The sequence below is a fragment of the Leptonychotes weddellii genome, chromosome 1, assembly GCF_054177405.1.
Source record: "Leptonychotes weddellii isolate Sample4059 chromosome 1, ASM5417740v2, whole genome shotgun sequence".
Classification (NCBI taxonomy): Eukaryota; Metazoa; Chordata; class Mammalia; order Carnivora; family Phocidae; genus Leptonychotes; species Leptonychotes weddellii.
The window spans coordinates 112,874,565-112,896,552 of record NC_138369.1 but is presented as its reverse complement, the minus strand read 5'-3'; the positions used below and the strand labels follow the sequence as shown (position 1 = coordinate 112,896,552).

The following is a 21,988-nucleotide window of genomic DNA, read 5'->3' as shown; positions in this document are numbered from 1 at the left end:
GAATGATGTTTCATGGAGAAATGTGATTGAAAGATGAATTTGATTTTTTAAAAAAATAATTATTACTCTGAACATGTCAAAATAGTGGTTTTTTTTTTTTTTAAGCATGAATAGTTGTAAGATTTGGAGATTTAGCTTTTTTTGTTGCAAGGTGGTTATAATTATTTTTTCTTTAGACTGATGATTATACAATATATAACTCTAGAATTAAAGTCTGTAAAGAAATTCGTATCCATGAGATTCAGTTCTTAATGAAATTTGAACATACTGAAATGATAAATGCCCATTTTTTCCTCTGTTGACTAATGATTAGTATTATCTAAGAAAATAGTAAAATGTAAGGTTGCCTGGGTGGCTCACTTGGTTAAGCGCCCGACTCTTGATTTCAGCTCAGGTAATGGTCTCAGGGTCCTGAGATCGAGCCTAGTGTCGGGCTCTGTGCTGAGCGTGGAGCCTGCTTGAGATTCTCTCTCCCTCTGCTGCTCCTCCACCTTGTGTGCGTGCTCTCTCTCAAAAAAAATTAAAAATAAAAAAATGTAAAGACCATCACTACATTAACAACTGAAATGGAGTTTTCATTTTGTTAAAAGGACATATATAATGTGTGTGTATGTAAACATGCATTCAAGTTTTAGGGTTCAAGAATACTAAAATAGTAAAGGAAAGCAAATTTTGTGGAAGGTTAGAGGACAGAATGATAAAAAGCTAATTGCTTAGTTTAAGATGATTAACTGGTTATGGGGATAGTTAGGTATACTTTCTTAGAGGTATGTCTTTTTCAGGCTTGGACAAAGTAGTGCTGAATATTTCCTGTTGTAGTAACTTAAATTCAGATTAATGAGGGACGCCTGGGTGGCTCAGTTGGTTAAGTATCTGCCTTCGGATAATGATCCCAGGGTCCTGGGATGGAGCCAGGCATCAGGCTCCCTTCTCTCCCTCTGCCCCTCCCCCCTCCACTTCTGTTCTCTCTCGCTCTGCTCTCTCAAGTAAATAAATAAAATCTCTTTCAAAATTCATTTGAAAAATCATTTCAAAATTCATACTGGATACTTTTTAAGGATTGAAAATATAACAACAAAATAACTTTAAGCCAGATTAAGGTGCCTTTTTTTTTTTTTTTTTGGAGAATTTATGATCATTGTACATTTTGCACATTTATACGACTATCTGTGTGTGTATAGCAAGTGATGTATAGGAAATGAAGCTGATAACTGCTTCAAAAATGATTTGAGTTTTTAATAATGTGAATGTATTACCTAGGCAAAAGTATTCTTTCTCCTCTTGTTCCCCTAGACCCCATATCATTCAATTACTTTCCTGGAGTCAACCAGTGTTATCAGTTTCCTCTGTAACGTTCCAGAGAAATACTATATGTTATGTAAAAAAGCCAGTAAGTATATGCTTTACATCCTCTCCTTGATAATTGCTATAAACACAAATGTAGTCATTGCTATAACTTCCTTTTTTTCACTAGTATATTTGGATTTCAAATCAACACATAAAGAGCCTTCCCTCTTTTTTAATGGTGGTAAGGTATTTTATTCTGTGGATATACCCTAATTTAACTGGTTTCCCCAGTTGGTGGATGTTTAGGTTGCTTTAGTCTATTGCTGTTAGAGTGTTGCAATGAATAACCTTGGTACATGTATCATAGTGTATGCATGCAAGGCTATCTGATGATAAATTACTAGAATTGGAACTGCTGGATCAAATGATGTGTACATTTGTAAGTAGGTAACTGCTGCCAGACGGACTTCACAGAGGCTTCCTGCTCCCAACTTGAGTCTCTTTGCCCATACTCTCGCCAGTATGGTGTAGTGTTGCCAAAGGTTTGCTCTTCCCTAATCTGATAGTTGAGATGGTATTTTAGTGTCTAATTTTTTTTTAAAGTAAACTGCATGCCCCATGTGGGGCTAGAATTGACAACCCCAAGATTAAGTCACGTGCTCCCCTGATTGAGCCAGCCAGGCGCCGCTTGTTTTTTATTTTGAGTGAGGTTGAGTGTCTTCTGTATATTTGAGTCATTTCTTTTAGTGGGCTATTGTCTTTTGGACTCTTCCACCATTTTTTATTCTGGCATAGTTACATAAGGTAAAAGTACATACATTTTAAATGTATAACTTTGTAAACTTTATTTGAGGTATAATTTACTTCCAATAAAAATAACAGATTTTAAGTGTACAGTTCTGGTGAGTTTTGACAGCTTTACATGACCATATAATTCATCCCAGTTGCGATTTAGAACATTCCATCACCCAGAGAGAAGTGCCTTCAGACCCCCCTTTCATTCAGTTTTCTTCTCTTTGCACTTCAGGTAATCACTTTCTTCGTTTCTCTTACCGTAAATTAGTTATGTCCATGAATTTTTACTGTAGTATACATGCGTATAACTACTAACAAGATCTAGATACAGAACATTTCCTGCCATCCAGCAGACTCCTTTGTACTCTCCCAGGCTCTCCCCCACCGAAAGAGACCACTCTATTGGCCTGTACCCACTGTGGAGCATAGATTAGTAAAGCTGAGAGTCATCGTCTTTGTTGTGTCGAGCAAGGCTTGTTTTCTTTTCCATTGCTATGAATGTGGATATAGCACTATTACTTATTTTTTTGTGGAAGGACACACATTTGGGTTTTTCCACCTTTGGGCTATTCCTGTGTGTGTTGTGTGTGTGTGTGTTTGTGTTTTGGAAGATTTAAGTACGTGTTTCTTTTTGGTGTATTAGAGATGGAATTGATGGGTTATAGGGTATATGTATGTGTGTGTTTGACTTTTAGTAGATACTGGGAAACAGTTCCTCAGTTTGTACCAATTTGTACTTGCACTAGCAATGTTTGAGAGTTGCACTTGCTCCATATCTTTGCTGGCATTTAATATTTGTCAGTCCTGTCCGTTTTAGCCATTCTGGTGGTGGGAGTATAGTGGTTTTTCATTGTGATTATAATTTGAATTTTCTTGGTGACAGCTGATGTTGAGTGTCTTTTCATGAGTTCATTGTTGATTTGTTGATACATGTTCTTGACCTGGGTGATGACCCATCTTGGAGGTGTTTTTTTTTGTTTTTAAATGTGATCTGCCTGTTGTAATATGTGTCTGCAAATATGTTTTTTTTTTTTTTTTTTTTTTACTGGTTTGCAATATGTCTTTTGATTTCCTGGCAAAAATTACAATAAGTAGATTTTAAAGAAAATTTTTTGATCAGAATTTTCATTGTTTCCAAAGTACTTTTGAATTTTGTGGTGTACTTTGAAAGGCCTTCTTCATTCTGAGGTTACCATATCTTAATCTAATGTGCTATCAAATGTCAGATATGTTACTTTGTGTAGTCCCATAAAATAGGAAAAATGTTAAACCGATACCAGTGTTTTTTTTTTTTTAATCACTCACACCTTTAGTTTTTCCTATTATATACTACTTTCCTAGGTAAATGAGAGGATAAATATAGATGAAATAAATTGGTTAAAGTATTCTTCTTAATTTTTCATATTTAGAATAGGACTCCTGAGTCACTTTTTGCCTTGTTAGTGTGTCTCTGTGTTGTTTTCTGTACCTGAAGAATGTTGGGGGTGGGGGTGGGAGAGAGCGACTTTTTTTTTTTTGTTTTTATTTAAATTCCATTTAGTTAATATACAGTGTAATATTAGTTTCAGGTGTACAGTGTAGTGAGTGATTCAGTAATTCCATATATAAGCCAGTGCTCATTACAAGTGCACTTCTCAATCCCATCACTGATTTTTTTTTTTTTTTAAAGATTTATTTATTTAATTGACAGAGACACAGCAAGAGAGGGAACACAAGCAGGGGGAGTGGGAGAGGGAGAAGCAGGCTTCCCGCGGAGCAGGGAGCCCGATGCGGGGCTTGATCCCAGGACTCTGGGATCATGACCTGAGCCGAAGGCAGACGCTTAACGACTGAGCCACCCAGGCGCCCCAATCCCATCACTGATTTTACTCATCTTCTCAACCCCCCTCCCCTCTGGTAACCCTAAGTTTGTCCTCTGTAGTTAAGAATCTGTTTCTTGGTTTGCCTCTCTCTCCTTTTTTTTTCTTTTGCTTATTTTGTTAAGTTCCACATGAGTGAAATCATATGGTATTTGTTTTTCTTTGATTTATTTCACTTAGCGTAATACTCTCTGGCTCCATCCATGTCTTTGCAAATGTCAATATTTCATTCTTTTTTTTTTTTTTTTTTAAAGATTTTATTTATTTATTTGAGAGAGAGAATGAGAGACAGAGAGCACGAGAGGGAAGAGGGCAGAGGGAGGAGCAGACCCCCTGCTGAGCAGGGAGCCCGATGCGGGACTCGATCCCCAGACTCCAGGATCATGACCCGAGCCGAAGGCAGTTGCTTAACCAAGTGAGCCACCCAGGCGCCCAATATTTCATTCTTTTTAATGGCTGAATAATATTCCATTGTGTATATGTGGTATATAGCACATCTTTTTATTTTTTATTTTTTTTTTAAAGATTTTATTTATTTATTTGACAGAGAGAGACACAGTGAGAGAGGGAACACAAGCAGGGGGAGTGGGAGAGGGAGAAGCAGGCTTCCCGCGGAGCAGGGAGCCCGACGCGGGGCTCGATCCCAGGACCCTGGGATCATGACCTGAGCTGAAGGCAGACGCTTAACGACTGAGCCACCCAGGCGCCCTATAGCACATCTTTTTAATGCATTCATCAATCAATGGATAGTTGGGCTGTTACCATAATTTTGCTATTGTACAAAATAATGCTGCTATAAACATAGGGGTGCATGTATCCTTTTGAATTACTCTTTCTTTAGTTTTTGGGTAAATACCCAGTAATGCAATTGCTGGATTGTAGGGTAATTCTATTTTTAACTTTTCTAGAAACCTCCAGACTGTTTTCCTCAGTGGCTGCGTCAGTTTGCATTGGACAGGGGGGTGGGCATTTTTTAAAAGAATCTAGAGAAGAACTAAAAACTGTTGGTGCTGTGCTCTTAAGCTGACTTTGCAATTAGGTTGACCTAGCTTATTTTATTTTTCTCTAGCTTTGGGTTTAAAAGAGTGACCCAACTATGTATTCAAGGTTTTTCTCCACAAAGTTGCTGGATTTGGTATGTAAGGGGAAAAGAAAAAGGGCACATAGACTAGCTAAAATAACCACAAGAAATGTGAGAAAGCAAGAACTGGCGGGGTTATCGAGATAAAGGAAGGCAGAATAGAAAAACGGCAAATCATATCTTAGAATATTAATGAAAGGAAAAGTATGGTGTTGAATAAACATTTAGCAAATAAAATCCCTAGGCGTGTTTGTGGATATGTATGTATATAAGATTATTTAACTGGCTTTGATTGTTTATTTAGTACTTAATTATACATTTATAACTTTATTAGGGATTCTAGAATGTTGTAGACTTCAGACTTGTTTGATTTAGGACTCTTGAGTTTTCAATAAAACCCAGTAATTGAGAGATTGATGAAAAAGGAGAATTTATTGGAAAGTATCTCATGAACTTGGTGCAGGGATGCATCCTGGAATTGGGAACACAGTGGGAACTAGGGACTCAGTGGAATCTGTGCTGGACATTATTTCATTCTCCTTTCTCTCTGTAGACCAGATACTTCTTACATGCTCCACAAATCCACAAAACAAGGCATCCATCAGCTCTTTAATTTATATGTTATTTGTCTAAGCTCCTAGAGAAAAGCACTCTTTTGTTCCTCCCCACCTTATATTTTTCCTTCTCTCTCAGAGTAAGTAATGTACTTGGCGTCACAGACAAATTATAGCTCTCTAGCTAGCTTTTAACCACTACTAAATATTATTTAAATGAGATCTAAAGTATGAGGTTAGATACATGACCCGGGGGGGGGGTAGGATCAATGACCTTGACCTACTGATAAAGCTTTTTGAAAATTTTAACAGATAAATGTACTAAATTTTACTGAAACAAAATATTGAGTCCTTATGAAGATGTATAACTAGTGTCTTTGAAACTCAGCAGCATAGCAAGTTGAGTTTGGGGCCAGCACAGCTTGTCGTAAAAGCACGAATGGCCATCCTCAGTCTTAGCCAAGCCCTCTACACCAAGGTTGCTGCAGGAGTGTTACCTGCTTAGAGAGGGCATTCTTGGTGTCACAGGAGCTCGTACCTTTTCCTAATATTTACTGCTGATTATATATTTACATGGGTGACTTTTTTTTTTCTCCTTTCCCACTAGAATGTTAAGGACTATTGTACCTTTGTGCTTGGAAGGGGTGTTATAAATGCTTATTTAAAGAAAGAAGAGAGAATGGATGTAAGAATTCACGCTGCTAAAATGTGATGAGAATTTTATGTCTTTGTGTTTTCAAGTAGTTATTTTGATCAGACTTGTCATTTATATGTGTGTAAATTATATATATTGACTTTATATAGTATTTCTTCTTAATAAATCACGCACTTCTCATAACAGCATTGAATGTGCTCTATTTTAAAATAGAGGGTCCTTATTTTCATAAATTGGTGCTCTAAATTGTACTGTGAGTGGTAAATTACTTACCATTTTAGAGAGAATCTTTTTAGCATTAGGGAATTGATATAATTTCAAGAAGCTTGTTCATTCAGTTTTGGAACTGAGCTGTTTACTTTCCTCAGTAGGAGGAATCAGGCCTAGCATTTTAAACCCGGGATGGAGACTGATACCTCTTTTTTTTCCCTTTGAAAAAATCCAACTGAGTGCCACATAAGTGAAAAACATCCTTGTTACTACAAGAATTAAAAAAAATTTTTCCTCTTCTTTTTACATTTTGGGATAGGAGAGCTAAGGTTCTAACAGGATATCTCTACACTGAGGCTTTTTGAATGTTAATTTTAGAGACCATATTGTATTTTCATAGCTTTTATAGTTTTGGAGGCAGGGAGATAAGTACTTTTAGTGGTCTCAGTAGTTTAAGTGTGACCCATAGGATGGATGTTCCTGTTCATGATTTGTACTGAGTTGTGCGTAGAAGAATGATATTAATTTAGTGTCATTGCAGGAAGTTAGGTTAATCTGGGGGGTCAGTAGAACCTTAAGGTTGTTAGTGGTTGTCCAATTTTCTTGAAGGTAGTGGTGCTCAGTCAGTGTTTAAAGTGCTACAGATGATTTCCTCATCACTTCCACACACAGGTTAGTTGGCTTCTTAGCTCCTCTTAGTTAACTGCTTCTGAATGGTCTCCTAGAAGTAACACCATGGCAGCACACAGGATTCTTAGTCATTACCATATAATATGTAATATAGGAATATATCACTGCCAGTGTTGTGGCCTTGTCATAAATTCCCATATTTGCTCTGGAATTTGCAACAGGTTTTTCTTTAGAAATAATGTATAAAAAGTGTTTAGTTCTCCAGTGGTAAATATTATTTCTTCCCTAGTCATAAAGTGTTTTACTGAACAGTGCCATGGTGGGAACTTAAGGTATATAAGACGGGTTGGAGGATTAAGGCTATGGGCAAACCTGTTAAAGCGTTTGGGGGGAAAATGTAACCAAAATAAAACACCAGGTAAAAATATTATTTATGACTTTAAATAAAGTGGGTTGAGTTGTACTTTGCATATAATAAAATAAACCCATTTGAAATGGTCAATTCACTGAGTTTTGAAAAATACATATATATAGATAGATATAGATATCTATATCTGTGCAACCACCACAGTTCAAGCCAAGGCACATGTTCATTACAGAAACATTCCCTTGTTCCCAGCTGCAATCATTTACACTATTCACTCCCATCCCAGGCAACCACTGATCTGCTTTCCAACACTACAGATTAGTTGTGCTTCTTCTAAATTTTGTGTAAATGGAATTCCATTCCATTTTATGGTAGGCAGAATAAAAGCCTTTCAGAGATGTCCATACTTGAATCCCCGGAACCTGTGATTAAGTTAAGAGCCTTGAGATGGAAGATTATCCAGTTGGGTCTAATCTAATCATTCCATTCCTAATAACCATAGTCTGAGAGATGACTGTGAAAGAATGGTCAGAGAGATCCAGTTTAGCAAAAAAGCAGGCTTTGAAGATGGAGGAAGGAAAGTGCAGGAGCCAAGGCTGCCTCTTAGCTGAAGGGTCAAAGTAATGATGTCCTTTGTGTGCCTCCAAAGAGGAATATGGTCCTGCTCTCACACATTTTCATCCATTTTGACCTGTGTCTGAATTTGGGATAATAAATTTGTGTTGTTTTAAGTTACTAAGTTTGTTGCAGCAGCAATAAAAAGTAACATTCTGTGATGTTTTCTTTTGTGTCCCCCTCCCTTAAAGATTCATCATACTGTTTCCTATATTAGTAATTAGTTCCTTTTTTATAACTACAGTCTCATCCTGTGGAAATATCGTGCTTTTTAAATTTACCCACCTATAGATGGACATTCGGATTGTTTCCAGTTGTGAGCTATTAGAAGTGAAGCTACTTGTGAATATTTGTGTTCGGGTCTTTGTACGGACATGATGTTTCCACTTCTTCTTACCTCTGGGTGGGATTGCTAGGTCAAGTGGTAAGTGTATGTTCAGTTTTATAAGAAACTGCCAAACTGTTTTCCAAGTACCAGTTTACATTCCCACCAGTAGTTTCTCCACCTTGGAATTCCTAGCCTTTTTAATCTTAGCCATTCTAATTGATCTGTAGTGTTATCTTCCTGTGTTTTTTCATTCTGTTGAGGACATTCATGTATCTTTTGTGAATGGTTTAAATATTTTTTTCGTTATTTATATGGGTTATATGTCTTCATATTATTGTGGTAGCTTTCTTTGTATTTTCTGGGTACAAGTCCTTTTTCAGAACTACATAGAATATTTTTTTCCAGTATATAGCTTACTTTTTCTTTTATTCTTTTTTGTAGAGTAGAAGTTTTAAATTTGATCGTCTAGATTATACATTTTCTTATTTCATGATCTGTGCTTTTTGAATTTATCCTATGTTGTCTTTTAGAAGTTTTGGAATAGGTCTGTGATCAAACAGACTTTGATTTAATTTTTGTGTATGGGACAAGGTAAATTCATTTCTTTTTCCATGTGAATACCCAGTTGTTTCAGTACTATTTGTTGAAAAAAAAACTATCCTTTCACCATGAATGACCTTAGCACCTTTGTCGATTTTTTTTTTTTTTTTTAAACTGAGTGGTACCTCCAGTACAATGTTACATAGGTGTTGGTGATATAGGACATGCATGCCTTGTTCTCAGTTTTAGGGGTGAAGTATTCTTTCATCATCGATTACGATGTTAGCTGCAGGTTTTTCAGATACTCTTTATCACATTGAGGATGTTTTCTTCTGTTCCTGCTTTGCTGAGAATTTTTACTGTGAATGGGTATTGAGTTTTGTCAGGTTTTTGTTGCATCTATTGTGAGATGATCATATATGTGTTTTCTTCTCTGTTTTGTTAATATGATGGATTATATTGGTCTAACATCTGAAATCATCCTTGCTTGCATTCCAGAGTTGTCATGTATGATCCTTTTTATATATTAATTTGATTTCCTAATATTTTATTAAGGATTTGTCTGTTTATGAGGAATTGACTTACAGTTTTTGGTTTTTTGCTGCTGTCTTTGGTTTTGGTATTGGGGTAATGCTAATTTCAGGAAATGAGAAATGTTTGCCTTCTGTATTTTTTCAGAATTTATATAGATTTGGTATACTTTTAATGTTCGATACAATTCACCAGAAAAGTCATCTGGGCCTGGAGTTTTCTTTGTAAGGTTTTTAATATATTAGATTTCTTTTATAGATACAACAGTATAGATTTTCTCTCTTGAATCATTTTGGTAATTTGTGTCTTTTCAAGATTTTTTTCTTTTAATTGCATAACTTACTGGCTTAAAATCCTTATTTTAATGAGTATGGAATCTGGTTAAATTACCTTTTTCATTGCTTATGATTAGCAATATATGTCTTGATCAGTTTAGGGAGAAGTATGTAAATTTCATTGACTTATTCAAAGGCTTGTTTCACTGCTTTTTCTCTATACTGTGTTTATTTCTACTTTATTTCCTTCCATTTACTCAGTTTAATTTGATCTTTTTATAACTCCTTAAGCTTAGATCTGTGATATCAAATGCCAGCTCTTTTGTAATAGGGTATTTAGTGCTATAAATTTCCCTTTAAGTGCTGTTTTAGCTGCATCCCACAATTTTTGATAAGTCCCTTTCATTTTCATTTAATGATGATTTCTAATTTTCCTTGTGATTTTTCCCCCCTTTGCCTCATTAGTTATTTTAGACATGTGTTTTCTGATTTCTAAATATTTGAAAACTTTGTACATGTTTTTTCTTTGTGGTTAGTGAAAATATTCTGTGATTTAAATCTTTTAGATTTGTATCTGTTTTGTAGCTCTGCATGTGGTCTATCTTGGTGATGTTCTGTTTGCACTTACTCTATACTGTTGAAATGCGAATTGAAGTCAAGTTGGTTAGGTGTTCAGATATTCTATATTCTTATGATTTTTATGTTTATTTTTATTATTTATGGAGTGAAAAGTGTTAATGTCCAAATTGATTTATCTGTTTCTCCTTTAAGTGCTCCCAGCTTTCATATCTCCTATTTCCAAGTAGTGTTGTTAGGTGTACACAGTTAAGATTTTTATGTGTTTCTGATGGATTAACCACTTTCTCATTATGAAATGTTCCTTAGTCCTTTTCATGAAAGTACCTTGTTTGATATCACTAACCACTACAGCTTCCTTATATGTAATTTTTGCATGTATGTTTTCAATTTTTTTTTTTACCTTTAATCTGTATTTTTATAGTTAAAGTGGGTTTCTTTTAAACAGCATGTAATTGGGTTTTTTTTTTTTTTAAACTAGGTTGACAGTTTGTCTTTGAATTGGATTTAGATCATTTACATTTAATGTAATTACTAATGTGGTTGAATTTAAGTATACTACCTAGTTATTTTGTTGTCTCATTTTTTTGTTATTGATTTAGTAATTTTTAGCATTTCATTTTGTTTTCATTATTGGCTTGTAAGCCATACCTTTGTTTGTTTGTTTAGTGGCTATCCTGTAGTTTACTTTTTGCATACTTTCACAGTGTGTCTTCAAGTAAAATTATAGCAGTTCACGTATATTGTTACGGTAGTCAGTTTTTCCTCCCTTTTTTGTACTATTACTGCTTTACATTTTATTTCCAGAGGTGTTACAAACTCAAGGATATATTATTTTTGCTTTGAACAGTTACTTACATTTTACAGGAAACTTAAAGATGAAAAGTTCTTTATATTTGCACGCATTATTTACCACTTCAGGCATTCTTCATTCTTTTCGGTAGATCAAAGTGCTTACCTGTCTGTGTTGTGTTGTTTTCTTTTTGCTTAAGAACTTCTGCTAGTCAGGTCTGTTGGTAAGGAATTCTGTCAGCTTTAGTTTGCCAGTTTTTCATATTTTTTTGATGAGTATTTTGACTGAATATAGAATTATGTGTTATCATCTTTTTACTCGAGCCATTTAAAGAAGTCTTTCCATTATCTTCTTCCTCCCATAGTTTTTGATGAGAAGTCTACAGTTCTTTGTTCCTTTTTTGTTGTTGTTGTTTTTTCCTGGATGCTTTTATGATTTTTCTCTTCACTGGTTTTCAACAATTTGATAGTGTGCATAGCTTTCTGTATATAATTGTGTAGTTTTCTGTTTATTTTGCTTGGGTTTATTTGAGTTTCTTAGATCTGTGGATTTATACTTTAATAGAATTTCAAGAAGTTTTAAGATTTTTTTCTTTTCCACCTTATTTCTGCAACTCCAATTCCATGTATGTTTGGTTGCTTGTTATTCACACAGATCACTCTGCCCCCCCACCCCCCATTTAAAAAAGCATCTAACTTCTTCTAAAAATCAATTTAAGTCTTGCAGAATTGTGGCTTCTGATAGATTCTGGGTATCACTATTTTCTCCTCAAACTTAAAATATTTTGTGTTGTCCTTGTGAGTTCACTCTGGCCCTGTAGGGTGCTTTAGTGGCCTAATTGGGAACTGTGAGCCTGTATCTGTATTCAGAAATTTTATGAAGGTCTTGAGATCTACTACTCATGTGTGTTAAGGATTTGTTATATACAAATTTTATATTATTGAAGATGCTGCTCATTATATACCGACGTTCTTTCTGTAAGGACTTACGACAGAAATGTCTTTAGGGTTTAAGGAACAGGAATTGATGTGCTGTCTTGTTATTGTGGCTGTGAATTTTTTAATTTTTAAATTTTTTTTATTTTTAAAGATTTTATTTATTTATTCGTGAGAGACAGAGAGAGAGAGAGGCAAGGGGAGAAGCAGGCTCCCCGCGGAGCAGGGAGCCCGATGCGGGACTCGATCCCAGGACCCTGGGATCATGACCTGAGCTGAAGGCAGACGCTTAACCATCTGAGCCACGCAGGCGTCCCTGTGGCTGTGAATTTTTTTGATCTTTTAGCATGTTTAGGTTCTTCCAGAAAACCTTTTTTTGTGTGTGGTAAAATAGACAATATAAGATTAACCATTTTAACTGGTTTTAAGTGTACAATTCAGTGGCATTGAGTACATTCACAATGTTGTGAATCCTCACCATTATCTATTTCCAGAACTTTTTCATCATCCTAAACAGAAACTCTGTATGCATTAAAGAATAATTCCTCAATCCCGTTTACCCCAGATAAACTTTATTATACTTTCTGTGTCTAAGAATTTGTCTGTTTTTAGGTACTTTACATAAATGGAATCCTCCTATTTTTCTTTTGTGCCTGGCTTTATTTTACTTAGTATAATGTTTATGTTAGATAAAGTACAAAGTATGTAAATGTAACATTTCCCCCCAGCTTTATTGATATATGATCGACATAAGCATTGTATTAGTTTAACATTTAACATGTTTAATTATTAAACATAATAATTTAATATATATTATGAAATGATTATTACAGTGAGTTAACCTCTGTTGCTTCACATATTTACAAATGTTTTTTCCTTGTGGTGAGAACTTCTAAGATTTACTCTCTTACCAGTTTTCAAATATACAACTCAGTATTGTTAATTGTAGTCCTTGTGTTGTGTGTTACATCCCCAGAACTTATTTATCTCATAACTGGAAGTTTGCTGATCACCAATGAAAAAATATTTCTTTTTATGACAGAATAGTACTTAGTTATGTGTGTGTAAGTACCACATTTTGTATATCCATTCATTTGCTGATATACACTTGTGTTGTTTTCACCGTTTGGTTACTGTGAGTAATGCTTTTGTCAGCATTGGTGTACAAATGTCCCGGTTTTCAATTCTTTTGAGTATATACCCAGAATTTCTGGATCAAATGGTAATTCAGTGTTTAATATTTTGAGGACCAGATGATTTATTCAATGTTTAATATTTTGAGGAACAGCCATACTGTATGTTTCTCATAGTGGGTACACCATTTTACATTCTCAGTGTGCAAGGGTTCCACTTCACACATCTTCACCAACACTTGTTTTTTTTTTTAACTTTTTTTTTTTCCAAGATTTTATTTATTTATTTTTCAGAGAGCGAGACAGCACAAGCAGGGAGTGGCAGGCAGAGCAGGTAGAGGGAGAAGCAGGCTTCCCGCTGAGCAAGGTGCCCAATGTCGGGCTCTGTCCCAGGACCTTAGGATCATGACCTGAGCTGAAGGCAGCTGCTTAACCAACTGAGCCACCCAGGCATCCCCCCTTTTTTTTAAACTTCTAAAATTATTTTTGTTGTGGTAAATACAACTTAAAATTTACCATGTGTAGTTTTTTTTAAGATATTATTTACTTGAGAGAGAGAGATTGTGACAGAGATAGGGACAGGGAGCATCAGCTGGGAGGAGAGAAAAAAGCAGGCTCCCCGTTGAGCAGGGAGCTGACGCAGGGCTCGATCCCAGGACCCTGGGATTTTGACCTGAGCCGGGGGCAGATGCTTCACATTCACAGACATAGCCACTCGAGCACCCCATCACCATGTGTATTTTTTAAGTATACCTTTTAGTCGTGTTGATAAGTAAATTTACGTGATTGTGCAACCAATCTCCAGAACGCTTCTTATCTGCAGAATTGAAGTTATATCCATTAAATAACAATTCCTATTTCCTCCTCTTAGTCCATGGCAGCCACTCTTTTGGCCTCTGTTTCTATGAATTTGAGTACTCTGGATATCTCTTAAGTGGCATTATATGGTATTTGTCTTTTTTGTGACTGGCTTTTTTCATTTAATATAGTGTTCTTGAAGGTTCACCTTTGTTATAGCATGTATCAGAATTTGCTTCCTTTTTAAGGCTATGTAGTATTTCATTGTATGCATAGAGTATTTTTTTTTTTTTTAAGATTTTATTTATTTGACAGAGAGAGACATAGTGAGAGAGGGAACACAAGCAGAGGGAGTGGGAGAGGGAGAAGCAGGCTTCCCGCGGAGCAGGGAGCCCAATGTGGGGCTCGATCCCAGGACCCTGGGATCATGACCTGAGCCGAAGGCAGACGCTTAACGATTGAGCCACCCAGGCGCTCCATAGACTATGTTTTTTTAAATCCATTCATTGTTTGATGAACACTTGGGTTGCTTCCATCTTTTGACTATTATGAATAACGTTGTGGAACATGAGTGGACAGATAGGTCTTCAAGTCCCTGCTCTCCGTTCTTTCACACTCAAAAGTGGCATTGATGGATCATACGGTAATTTTACTTTAAATTTTTTGTGGAACCACCATACTGTTTTCCATAGAGACTGTTACCATTTTACATACTCACCAACAGTGCACAAAGGTTTCATTGTCTCCACCTCTTTGCTGGTACGTTGTCATTATTATTATTTGATAATAGCTATCCTAATGGATGTGAGATAATGTGGTTTTGATTTGTAATTCCCTAATGATTAGTGATATTGAACATCTTTCCATATGCTTGTTGGTCGTTTGTTTATCTTATTAGGAGAAATGTCTTTTCAAGTCTTTTCCCATTTAAAAGTAGGATTATTTATGTTTTTTAAGTTGTTGAGTTGTAGGAGTTCTTTATTTTGGATACTAATCTCTTACCAGATAGGAGTTGCAGGTATTTTCTCCCATTCCCTATGTTGTCTTTTCACTCTGTTGATTGTATAATTTGATGCACAGGTTTCTTTTTTGTTCATTTGATAGTAGCTGTTCTAACAGGTGTAAGGTGGTATCTCACTGTGCTTTTGATTTACAATTCCCTAATGATGTTGAGCATCTTTTCATGTGCTTATTGGCCATTTCTTTTTTTTTTTTGGAAAGCTTAAGATTTGAGCAAGTGTTTTGTTCATCAGCTTCATTCCTGTTTCCATTTACTTTTCTGTTTTTATTTTATTATGCATTAGTTTTAAATTTTTATTTAATATTCTATTCATTTTTCTAGAATTCTCTATAATTCTCTTAATTATTTTTGAAACCATGGCTGATTTAATTCTAGGTAAGTTGAATTTTTGGCTGGTGAAGAATTATATACTGTATTAGATGTTAATCTTGCCATTAATCAAGTATGAGGCACTGGGCAGGTCAGATCAGTTTATCTTTTCTCTGGGTCCATAAAAGACAATAATGTTACATGTCTTGATCGCAAACCAAGTCTTCAAGCACTGTGCTTCTGCAGGGTAGCGTCAGCTGAATAGGAATGTGAGAGTGGGAATTGTAAAGAGCAAGAGCTAAACAGAGTTAGGAAAGATGTGTGGAAAACAGAAAAAGAACAGAGGGAGATGGAAGCAATAATAGTTCGATTAGGGCTAATCGAGAGCAAAGTAAATGGGATGGGATGTCAGACACAGAAGAGGCTCTATAAATGATGACTACAGAGATCTCCATAGAAAATATTGAAATATGTAGAACCAGGGTCAACATTGCCTGAGTAGGTGAGGGAAATTAAATATGGATAAGTCTTCTAAGTTTTCTGCAAAAGCTTAGAGTAGAATGGGGCTCAAAGTAGTCAATCATTTGGCTCTGGAGAAACCAAAGAGAGGAGGGGTAGTGGTCTAGGAGTGAGAAGTAAGGTGTATCATCCAGATTGAGTATAGCAACTTAAAAGTCTTGTAGACTGGAAAAAGAGGATGATAGCTGGGAGCATTTTTGGAAGAAATTTTGCAACACAGCCAGGCCAATTGAATTGAGTAATCTAAATAAACTTTTAATTTGCTGTAATTGTAATTTTATTCCTGAAATTTCCTCATATTGTTATCTGTTTGAATCAGCATAGAACAAATTGTATTTAGCAGCATTTAGGACAAAAAATATTGTATCTACTGGGAAAATTCCTTTTACTCTTAGGAGGTGAAAAATTATTATGAGATTTCACCATACCTGAGACAGGGAATATATCACAGATATTTTGGAGTATAGCTGGTTTCACACTCAGCCTATTTACCACTTTATGTAAACCATCACCAACTAAGAGAATATAATGAAACTGGTTTTTAATACTGTTTTTGAGACACACTGATAAAATTAAGCTATATTGAGACATATGTACTTAAAAAACACTTCATAAGTGGAGGTGCTGTAGTCTGAAAATACATGGTTTTAAGTGTCAAAAGATCTGGCTCTCTTTTCTCCTTTGGTTTTATTTATTTTTATTTTTATTTATTTATTTTTTTTTAACTAGGCTCCACGCTAGCATGTAGCCCAATGTGGGGCTTGAACGCATGACCCTAAGATTAAGACCCTAGCTGAGATCAAGCGTGGATGCTTAACTGGCTGAGCCACCCAGGTCCCCCACGGCTTTGATTTTAAATACCACAGTAATGCTGGGCAGGTGACCCAATTTTCTCTTCACCAGAGCTGCATTATCTGTAAAATAAAGGAGTTGAACAGCATCTTTAATCAGCATCACATCTGATTCTATGTTCCTGTTTTGTTTTATTATTATTGGTTTTTCTGAGCTATCTTAGAAACAAGTACATTATATGTGATCTTATTTCTCGGACAGAATGACTTTTAAGTTCTGCTCAACCAACTCATATTAGTGAGTCTTTCATCAGTGGTGGACTTGCATTATACAGTGAGATCAAATGGAGATTCTGACAGATTCCTTCAATATTGTGTCCTAATTTTTAAATGAAGGTAATGTAAAACCTCGAGTGTTGCAGCACATTAATTAATACCTTTCTCTACTCCACTGCCAGCCTACTTTAACTGGGATTATGTAGAAGAATCCTTACACAATTACTTTGTTGGTTGCCTTCCTCATGGCACTTGAACAAAGACTTATATATGGCCTGTATTTTTACACACAGAGCCAGTCCTTGTGGGGGTTGTGGATATCAGATAAAGGTGGGAATACTACCAGTAAATGGGAGACTTTTTTTTTTTTTTTAAAACACTGAACTATACGGGAGGGAAAAACAGTATCAGAATCTTCAAAGGGTCAAATTATTAGTTGTTATTTTTTTTGCTAGGTAACTGTAGTTGCTGAAAAAGGAAGAAAGAATCAGGGACTGGTCAGTTTTCAATTCTAGTGACCTAGTGACTTTTGAGCCCTGGGTTTTGGTATGCAGACAAGGCACCCTGCTATGAGCATTACTTAACAGCTGCATGGTCCAGTCATTTGTGAGTTTTCTCTTCTTTTGACTCATTTTGCCTTGAGGACTATACCCTGCTTAAAGTGTCAACCCCTTTGACACTACACTTATTTTTTCCTCTTCTGAATTATTGAATCCTATTCTCTCATCCTCCTACCCCTCAAAGAGAAAATTCAGTTAGTTTTTAAAAATCTGCCTTGCTGTGATTTTTTTTTTTTTTTTTCCAATTTCTAAAGGAAATGAATAGTCAGGCACATTTGGCTCTTGGTTACATGCATTCTGATTGTCCTGAAAGTAGTCTTTGTGACACTGACTTCTAGTCAGATGTTTACCCTTGCAATGGTAGAGGTAGGTGAGAAAAAAATGGGACTTTATGGTTTAACTTTAATTATGGGGTAAATTGTGCAGTTCCACAGGTCTCATTTTCTCAAAGTAGGTAATCAACAATGATGGAAGTACATATATTTCTGCTTGGAGATTTGCCTACATTGGCATTTCCTCAGTTATTTAGAACAATTTTAGAGCAAAAGTTGGCATACTGTTTTTTCCATAAAGGGTCAGATAGTAAATATTTTAGGTAACCACTCAAGTCAGCTTGTTTGTGGTTGCCATAGACAATATGTAAATGAATGGGCAGTAACATTTTACTTAAACTAGACACTGAAATATGATTTTTACATTCTTCTCCCTCCCCAACCATTTAAGAATGTAAAACCTATTCTTAGCTTGTGGGTTGTACAAAAAGCAGGTTGGATTTGGCCCATGGGCCATAGTTTTTAGAAGAATGATGTTAAGTTTGTTTTGATTTCTGTCTTATACTATTTAAGTAATTAATTATGGAATTAGTGGAATATGAGATTAGTAAAATAAGCTTTCAGATCTTTAGGAACCTGTTATCAGCATATTAGCTAGCTATCTTAAGCCTTAGTTTTCTTATATATAAAATGAGAATAATATAAATATTTTAAATTACAGTTCTTTATTATAAACAACAACCCACCCTGGCTATTATAAACAGAGTGGGGAATTATTAAAGAATATTAGTAGCTTCCAGAGTCTTTGGGAAATGCTAGAGATACAGACTTGAGTCCAAGCTTCTGGGAACATTTCTAAAGCGATACAGCAGAGCTAGATTTGAGTAAGTCACTGATGCTGAGCAGTAAATGCTAGATACTCAACTTGATTACAGGTGCTATTACTGTTGGCTCTGGTGTTTTTCAGTTGTAGGAACTCTTGGTTTGCTGCTGCCACCATCAAAAACCAAATATGTGTGTTGCTTTGGTCATGAGCAAAAATGGAAGTTCTACTCATTGCTTATGTCCATGTCGAAGTTTCTTCGAGGTTTATATTTTAGAAATAGAATAATATACTGTGTCTCTTTGGAAATTTTAAGTTCTAATTTTTACATGAGAAATGGTATTAGTAATTTAGAAATTTCATTAATTCATTAGGTGGTAGACCATAAAATGTAGAAATACCCACAAATTGTCTGTTTAAATTTTTAGTAGTAATATGATGGATGTCCACAACAGTAGACATGTAATTCTCCCCCATTAGCATGTGTACCTCCAGCTGTACTTAAACTTCAAACAACTATAACAAGCTCTTTCCTAAAACCTATAATTTAAATGAAAGGTTTGTTTTCTAAATTGGTGTGTGACTTGGTTATTTAGAGACTAAACCTTATTCTCCCCTCAAAACTAGAAGGTTATAAATAATGGACTCGTTTCCAGTGTAGCCAGTATAAGATTACTTACAAAAACCAGTGTCTATTTCATGGAGATAAGCTCTTTCATGATGGAAAGATCCTGAGTGTTCTCTGCTTTCTACTATTAGGTGGCTATTGTCCACTGTGGAATAACATACTCCTTGGTGTGGAGGTGAGAGGGACTCATAGTTACTGCTTATGGTAGATTGTATTATCTAAAAATATTTGCTTCTCTTCTTTAGTGGGCTGCTCTCTGCAGAGTTCCAACCTGTGGGAGGAGTACTTCTTTCCACTGACACCAGACTTAGCCATGGGACTTGCTTTGGTTAATAGAAGATGAGAAGTGGTATATGTTATGTCTAAGCAGAAGCTTTAGGAGCCATTTTGTGAATTGATTTTTGTTTATTTTCCTCTGCCGCAAGAAAAACAGGTGCCAGATAAAGGCTCATTCTTTTGCCAGGATCCCAGGATGAGGAAGGCATCTGTAGCCAACCCAAAGCCAACAGAACAAAAATGAGACATACATTTTTGTTCTTGTAAAACAGTTCTCAAAGTGTTTATTTTTTATTTTTTTAAGTTATCTATTTGATGGAGAGATAGCGAGAGCAGGAACACAAGCAGGGGGAGTGGGAGAGGGGGATAGCAGGGAGCCCGATTCGGGACTCGATCCCAGGACCCCGGGACCATGACCTGAGCTGAAGGCAGACGCTCAACGACTGAGCCACCCAGGCGCCCCAAAGTGTTTATTGAACCCAAGACCCGTTAAGGGTTAAAATTGTTTTAGTAATAATACTTAGGTGCCTTTTTTACGGTCTTGACCTTGTTATGGGTAAGTGATAGTGTGGAAAACTGCTGGTGCCTTAGGAAAAATCAGCGCAGTTGCTTCATACTGTATTCTTTATCACCACATTTTTATAGTAAAAAAGTTTTACTTACTGTCTTTGATGAAGCAGTAAAAGTTATTAATTGAAAAACCTCTTGATCCTGAGTTTGTACTTTTTTTTTAATAAGTCTTTCTGATGAAACAGGAAAAGTACAAGAAGCAGTTCTGCATGCTGAAGTATGCTGATTGTCACAGAGAAAAGTACTTGTGAAATTATTTGAGTTATGGACTATCATTTTCACTTGAAACAGTGATTCACTAACGTTATTCTAACATGAGCATTTGACAGACGTTTTCTCAAGTGAACAAAGTAAGCATTTTACATTGAGGAAAAGAACTGGCAGTATTTGTTGCTAGTGATAAAATCTGAAATTTCAAGTGAAAATTAGAATTTTGGAAGATTATCAGATGATGTAAGCTTGACAGTTTCCAGGTAGTTAGGCTTTTTCTGATGAGCTTGGTAATGATAGTCGTGAATATAATTAAAAAAAAATTTTGGTGCTATATAGTGAAATGCCAACATTTGGGAGATCTACCTAACTCAGTGGACTAATATTTATGATTGATGAATGAATGATGTTACAGATTAATGCATGAGTAAAAAATCCATTTGTATTGCCAAACCACTGGATTTTAATGTAACAGCTATGAAAAGTTCATTGATAGGGTTGAAGATTTCACACTTCAGTGAATTTTCAAGACACTATCACTTGTTGAGTTTTGGTATAGAATCAAATAATATTCATAACTATTTGAAAAAACCATGAGATATTCCTTCCTTTTTCAACTGCATATCTTTTGAGATTGAGTTTGGATTTCCTTCATATATAGTTCAATCAAAATGACACATTGCAGCTGATTGGATGCAGAAACAGGTAGGATGACCCAATATCTTCTCTTAAGGCAGACCTTAAAGAGATTTGTAAAAATGTATATATATATATTTTTTACAACTTTATTACTTTATTCTTTTGGAAAATGTAGTTGAATTTAAAATAAATTTATATTAACATGTAATTGGCTTATTTTTAATTAATAACTATACATATTTTAAAGATTCTTCATTTTAATTTCTAATATAGTACATGTAGCTATAATTCATATAAACCAAAGTTTTTTGAGATCCTCAATTTTTAAGAGTATAAAGGGGTTATAAGCCCAAAACGTTTAAGAACTGTTGCAAATGTAAATGTTGTAAATGAAAGGGATTGTTTGTTACATCATAACCTAGAGAGAGCTAGCACATTGACAGTAAGTTAAGTCACTCTTCTTGAGAAATACAAATTGGTACTATTTGTTGACTGTTTTGTTATTTATGACTGTTATTTTTTGTGAGGATATTAATTAGGCATTGAGGTTACTGGGGAAAGATTTTGACTGGCTTCCAAAAAATGGATTATTGTGTCTTGCATGATTCCACATGATTATGGAAGTCTCCTTTACAACAGGGACTTTTGGTGAGCCTTCACATGGGACAGAAATATTTTCACACTTGGTCAGTCCACGCATCCATACTTCTCTTCCTTAAATTATTTTGCATACCTGTTTCATGTAAGGACTTGACCTGGAAATCTAGCCATATCAATATTCCCCATTTAAGAATTAGTATGAATCTCACTGTGTTTCCCTTTCTCGATAATGCGGACTATGAGATGTATTACCCAGTGGGAGGATTTCTTTCTTTCTTTCTTTCTTTTTTAAACTTTCCTTAAGACCTACTTCAGATGGGGCAGGAGTATGGTTGAAAGAATCCATTTCTGGGTGATAACCAGCATGTAATGCAGAGTCATGTGTAATTCAGGCTCATATTTTTTCTCTCTCAATTAGCTAATCATAGAGCATCTCCTATGTAGTAGAAAGGCACACTGAGAATGTGAACCATCTGCTCATGCTTCACAAGCATCCTGAATCTTGTTCTGTATACACTACAGCCACTTGATG

The 21,988-nt window shown here is 35.5% G+C and overlaps 1 long non-coding RNA gene across 1 annotated transcript; it reads left to right on the top strand.

Annotated features, from left to right (window-relative positions):
• Nucleotides 1-3,936: 3,936 nt before the first annotated feature.
• LOC145723316 (uncharacterized) lies at nt 3,937-17,804 on the top strand. Its single transcript, XR_014148248.1, has 2 exons — nt 3,937-4,422; nt 4,645-17,804. It is a non-coding gene; the product is annotated as an uncharacterized LOC145723316 (long non-coding RNA).
• The last annotated feature ends 4,184 nt before the right edge of the window (nt 17,805-21,988 follow it).